A 7,011-nucleotide genomic window follows, 5' to 3' on the forward strand; every position below is an offset into this window, starting at 1 on the left:
GCACCCAACAACCCCCTCCCCCCCCGCGGGGCGGCGGCTGGTAGGGGGGGGGGGGGGGGGGGGGGGGGGGGGTCTTTGATCCAAGTGTTTGTTCCTGAGGAGAGAAAGTAGCTTAGACCTTTTTAATATTTTGCACAGCGGAGTTTATTAGGATAAAATAGCATTTAAGCCATAAAAACATAACTTTGCAATGTTTTTAGACAAAATCTTCACTTTGTGTTTTAGCTCCAGGCCCAAACGATCAGGAAGGAACATGTAAAGACTTGATGAAATGCAATAATTTATACATCGTTTAAACTAAACAACTAAAACTAGGACAGAAATGAGATTTTAAATGCTCGTACTGGTTTTACGGTGATTTATTTTAAAACTGATGCCAGCGACACACTTCAGATGATCTGGAAGGAAAGCAGTCGCTGTCGTTGGGAGGACAAAACAAAGTTCAGGTTCTGTTTAAGTTTGTTTCCTTTACTTGGACTTGGAGCTGTTTTTATTCTAAATCTTTTCACTGGATTGAAGACTTTAACTTCTAATATGTGCAGAATGTGGTTTGGTGGTTTGATTTTCTTCCCAAAATTTCCACAAATGTTTGAGTTGATCCCATCCACGTTAGTCCTTCAAACAGTTTAGCAGTGCTTTTGATCTGTGTGCTGAAACCAGACCTGATGGTTTGCTCTGTAGCTCACAGAGTCTGACTCCCAATATACTGTATATTTTAATATAAACCAAGCCCAGAAACTAAGGACGTTTTTCTTTTTCTTTTTCTTTTTTTTGGAACAATGCTTCTTGGCAATAACTCTTACTGTTGGAAAGTGTCTAATTAACCTAACCAGGTGTCACATTTGTTAGAAGAATGTGTTCATGGCTTGGACCCATGAAAAACTTAAGTCTTGTCATTGTCAAACAGTTTATGCTGTTTTTGACTTTTTGGTCGTTGTTGGATTGGGTGATTGAAGTCTTAAGAAACAAGACGTGTTGGTGATTCAGCTATTTTAGCTATTTCTGTTGCATGTAACAAACAGCCGTTTCAGTAGCATGTGGAAGAACCATACCCAGCCACAATAACCTGGCTCCTTCTCCTGCTGCTGCTCACCAGCTTGATCATATTTCATTTTTAAAATACCATTTGTCACAAGTCAGCCAGTCTGGTTTTGTTGGTCACTCTGGAACGAACGTCATGTCCAAGCTGATCCCACAGGATGATGGATGAACATCTGTTCAGTGGGGTTGAGGTCATCCGTCCTCTTCAATCCCAAATACTGGAGATTATCTTTGGTAAACCCTGCTCTGTGGGGGCTGGCGTTCAGTGATGGAGACACTGCCCCAGACCACCGTACTGCCTCCACCTGCAGCTGGTACCCTGTTGGTGCAGCCATCAGCACAACTGTCTCCACACTTGGGCTGAATCTGGACTCATGGCTGAGCGTTCCTCTGCGTGTTGAGGTTCCAGCGCACGTTGCAGACTCCAGCGGTGAAGGGCAGTCCGATGAAACTGGAGCTCAGCTTAATCTGTCGTCGACTGAAGTCGTCCTGCAAACCTCGACTGTAAATCTGTAAATTCAGACGATAAATGCCGACAGGTTTTGGAACAGGTGTTGGTGGCGTTTTCTCGGGACGAGTCTATACCAAAATAAACTTATTGCCAAGAAACAATGTTACAAAAAAAAAAATCTTGTGCAGTTTTTACACCGTATTTCTGTTAGAGATGCTAAATATTGCAACTGATTAAGATTAGTTGCTTTATAACTTTTTTTTGCATTGCTGAGAACAAAATGAGTCGTACTTTATAAGGAAACTATTACATTTCTTAGTTTAGATTTAAGTGGATTATCCAGTTACTTAAAAAAAAAAAAAAAGTAGTTTAGTTTTCACGTCAACAACTTCTTTTACTTTAACGTCACGACACCAAAGGGGGCTAAAAATGACTGACGGTAAAAAAAAAAACAAACTACTTTAACGCAGGATAAACGGAGAAATGACAGCATCACAATTTTACCAGCTTGTGCTAAAATATTTTAATCTACTTCAGATTATGATTGCACGTTGGCCTGTTTTGTCTTTCGTTTTCTCAGACTATTTGGAAAAATAAAACATATTTTCAGACATAAAATGGATGTAAATGCCATTACACAGCTCACTTCTATATGCAGACTTGAACATATTTACAGCAGACCACTCACTTGATGTTCGGGGGAAGACATAAGAACTCAAGTGCTTCAAGTCCAACTCGTAGCTCTAAATTTGCACCGCAGTGCCTGTTTTAGGTGAAATACGGTTCTTCCTTTGTAGTTTGAGCTTTACAGAACGAGGCTGCGCTCCGATGATGATCAGCTCTGACTCGATGGATTGAGTGTTTTTCTCAGGTGTGGTTTTTGTACCGAACACACAAACTGACAGATCCTCATCGTGTCTGGGTTTCTTTGTACCTCAGGAGGACCAGTGAGAGATCCGAGACTGACAGAAAAGTTTGCTCACTTGTTTTTTTTTTTAGTTTCTTTTAATTGCTCAGCTTCCTGATGTAGCTGTGAATGACTCGTAGACTGGTGATGGTGTAAATGCACATAGATCTGCAAGTTTCTCTCAATTGTTACCAACATCCTGCAGCTGGTGCCCCCTCGTGTTTCTGAAGATCCATTTTGTTTATTCCAGGCCACACTTGATGCCATAAGTTGCATAAATCACTAAGTATTCCTGTGTAATTGTTGCCTTATTATTGATGAGCTTTATTAAAGAAGCTGGACTGTTTGCAGATGACACATTTCTTTCTCGAGTAGTTTTATAAAAATGACTTTTTGTTTGGGGGGGTGTATTTAATCTGTTACACTCCCTGCAGGGCTGACTCCAGCTGTGATGAGTTGCTGTGTTTTCTAATTAAACACTATGTTTCACAATTATACAGCAATATTTTCATACTGTCATGGGAGGAAAATGTCCCTTTTTTTATGAAAACTTTTTTTCATGTCAGGATTTAATTAAAAAAAGGATCTGGTGTTAACCAGGTTCTAAAATTATTAAATCTAACCTAAAGTGTATAAAACATTCAATACGTTATTTATTAAAAAACAAAATGATTTATTAGTTTTGATTTAATACCAACTTTAGCAGCACAACATAAACATAGTTTCCTTTACTGTAGGACTTCATCAGGTGGTTGTGGAGGACTTTTGGACCACTCTTCTTTACAAAGTTAGTTCAGATATTTGTTTCTGCACATCCCACCACGACGTTTCCATCAGGTAGATGTCTGGACTTTGGACCACTGACACCTTAAATCCTTTTAGGGATGCACAATGTTGGATTTTTGGCCGATATCGGATATGCCGATAAGGCCTGTCGCGATATCAAATTTTACTGGGCGATTAATTGTCTCAGAAATTCAATAAAAAAGTTCCATCTGGTCCTCTGGACATTCAAAAAAACAAAGCAAAACAAACAAAAAAAAATGTAGAAATGTTTCGTATTTCATCCAAGAGACTTCCTCAGTCTGAGGTGCTGTATTCAGCTCAGTCTCTAAAATAGCACCTTCTCAGAGTGGATCAACCAGTTTGCTGCTGACAACCAAAACCAGCTGATCACATGCTCAAGAAGGACCATCAGCATAACAATGGGTCATTAGCACACTGATGGCTGTTTACTGTTCACAGAGGGCTGAGTGATACTAGCAATCACAGCATTGTAAGAGGGGGACAATTGAACCCGGAGGCCTCCACCCCTGTTTAATGATGGACGGTTTCTTTTCACAAAGATGGCCTCCTTTACTCCTCTCTCAAACCATCGTTCCTCTCTGTCCAGGATGTGCAAATCTTCATCCCTGAAAGAGTGACCGCTGGCCTGGAGATGAGTGTAGACCGCAGAGTCCTGGCCTGATGATGTTGATCTTCTGTGCTGGGCCATCCTTTTGGCCAGTGGCTGTTTAGTTTCCCCGATGTAAGACTGATCACAGCCCTGACACTGAACAGCATACACAACATTACTCTGTTTGTGCCGGGGGACTGGATCTTTGGGATGAACCAGTCTTTGCCGTAATGTATTTTGGGGTTTAAAAGCCACTGGGACGTTATGTTTAGAAAATAAACGTCTCAGTTTCTCTGATACTCCCTCAACATATGGAATGACCACTGGTCTGGGTCTGGGTTCCTCCTTTTCACCTGATGGCTGACTGGAGTCCTGTTTGGGTTTCTTCTCTGCTTTCAGGAAGGCCCAGTTAGGATATCCACATTGCTCTAGAGCCTGTCTTGTGTGGGATTTCTCCTTCTGCCTGGCTCCTGAGTTAGTGGGGACGCTGTCTGCTCTGTGGTACAGAGTCCTGATGACTTCTAACTTGTGCTCCAAAGGGTGATGGGAGTCAAACTGCAAATACTGGTCTGTGTGGGTGGGTTTGTGGTACACCTCGGTTTGCAAATGTCCTCTATCAGAGACTGAGACCTCACAGTCCAAGAAAGCCAATCTGCCATTTTTTACATCTTCTCGTGTGAACTTGATGTTTTTATCCACAGAGTTGATGTGGTCAGTAAAATGTTGGACTTCCTGAGATTTAATTTTAACCCAGGTGTAAAATTACATCTCAGGAAGTCCAGCAATTCCAAAATTTGTAAATTTTCACAAGTCTATACTCAACCTGTTCACAAGTGAAAAGTGCATAAGTAGTAGTGCATTAATAGATATACTTGACAGTTTCTTAGATTAAAAAATAACAAAACAGAAGCCTTTTATATTTGTGAGTTATTTTGATGGAATGGTCGATGTCCGATATTTAACTATCACTAATATCGGCCGATACCGATACCATGCCAATAATATTGCGCATCCCTACTTCCTTTTTTCAGCTGTTGTGGATTTACAGCTGTGCTTCAGCTCCTTGTCCTGCTTCACGACCCAGTTTTGTCAGACACTCTCAGATTGGACTCTAGACCAGGGCTATAGAACTCGCGGCCCGGGGGCCAAATCAGGCCCACGGCTGTGCTCAGTTGGGCCCACCTATGGGTTCATTTTTAAATAAAACTCGATTTTAAATCGCAAAACAACCTTACTTAATGATAACTGCTCGATGTCTGGCCCTTGAGCGCTTGGCTTTCTGTAACTGTGGTCTCTGAGTGCTCTAGAGTCCTCTGGTCTACAGAGGAGCTCATGGTCTCCTCGCTGACCACAAGGCCCCAAATCATCGCAGCTCCACTGCGCCTGACAGCTGGAATGAGGTGCTGTGCGTTCATCACACACTTCTTCCCCATATGTTTCCGTTTAGTGAAAAGGAATGTGTGGTTTTATTCACCCCAGGTTAGTTTGACTAATTTTAGAATACAGTAGTAAAAACCAGATCATTTTTACTTGCGCAAACAAAAAGCCCAGAACGGAACGAGCGCAGACTTTAGTTTTTGCCACAACCGTGCGTTAATAGTAGTGTGTTGTATCGGCTTAAAAATAAAATACAAACGTGTGAAAGGCGTTGAGTCGTTTTTTGTTGCTTCCATGTCAGCGTTAGTCCAACAGCGTTCACACAGTAAAGACTGAAGCTGCTCTAAACTTCACAGCTTCGGACTGATGGGGTTCTTGGTGCATGACTTTAAGCTGATATTAAAATCTTTGAACACATTTAACAGAAGAGGATTGAACCTTATCTAATTATTATTATTATTTAATTAAAAAATATTAAACTTAAGAGAAAATGAGCTCTTAAGAGGGTTGCCTGGTGTCTTTTATTAATATTCCAGCAGCTCGAAACCTTCAGTCTGTTTACATTTATTTTTCCTGACCAGCAAACAGAATGAGCTCATATCTGAGCACCCGTCTCTAAACCTCATGTTAGTCCTGAAGGATGTGAGCAGCAGCGACGTTTGTGTCCAGCTCTGATTATTATTGTCCACTTTGTTTCTCCATCTTGTTGTGTTATGTGGCTTCTAGCAATAATGCTGTGGTACTCAGCATAAAACATGTTTTGTTTGAGGCGAGCATGGACGTGATCACTGCACAGTGATTCTGTATGCAACAATAAAATTAAATGGACTGTGGAGTGGGACCATTACTTGGAGAGTTAAGACTTTGATTTGAAGGGATGAGAGAAAAGTTTTGCTAAAGAATTCACAGAAACAATGTTTTATTAACAAAAATTGGCATTTCTGAGCATTAGTTCTCATCAGAAAAAAGTTTCAAAGAATGTATTATAAAACTTTTTAATTCTCCAACGTAAAACAATCGTAGAATATTACATTTACCCATTCATTATGACAGCATGAAAATGCTTTTATTCTGAAAAATACAGATTAGCTGCTTTTTTAAACAGGTCAAAAAGACTCAAAATATTGGTCTTATGAGTTGTTTTTCTTCACAGGGATTTAAAATGTGATTTTTGGACTCTACAAACAAAAAAGAAGAATGTTTATGATGAAATGTTTGCAAAAAAAAAAAAAAGGTAGGCATTCTTGAAGAAAATGGGAATAATTTAAAGTTACAGCACGTACGGTGTTCATACCAGTTTGTAATTTCTAAATATTGTTCACACAGCCAGTATGAAATTAAAAACACAAGCAAACAGAAAACATCCTCAAAACAGTTGTGGATATTTGAACTTGTCATTTTAACATTTCCACCAAATCTAAAATTTGAAAGTACAGTATATAAATGTACATTATCAAAGGCTTTTATCATCCGAACAAGTTAAATTTCAAAAACTTGTATTTGCTAAATAACTTTAATATTTGAAACTAAAATTTGAGACAAACATCAGAGATAGCAAATTTCATGTTTGGATAAAATAGAAGCTTATTTGATTGGAACATATTTATTATTAATTCTTAGTATTTGTCATAAAGTTTAATATATATGTAAAATTACACATTTGATATCTCATTTGCTTTAGTTAAACTTAACTAGTTGACAAATAACAGCTACATAATTATAAGGTACAATTTGATGAAGGACCTGTTATCAGTAGCTATGTATGCTTTAATTCTAATATTTGAGTCACATGGTTTCCCCAAATTATCTGCAAAAAAGTCAAATGAACAGAAGTGAAAA

The sequence above is a fragment of the Nematolebias whitei genome, chromosome 6, assembly GCF_014905685.2.
Source record: "Nematolebias whitei isolate Nwh7 chromosome 6, NemWhi1, whole genome shotgun sequence".
Classification (NCBI taxonomy): domain Eukaryota; kingdom Metazoa; phylum Chordata; class Actinopteri; order Cyprinodontiformes; family Rivulidae; genus Nematolebias; species Nematolebias whitei.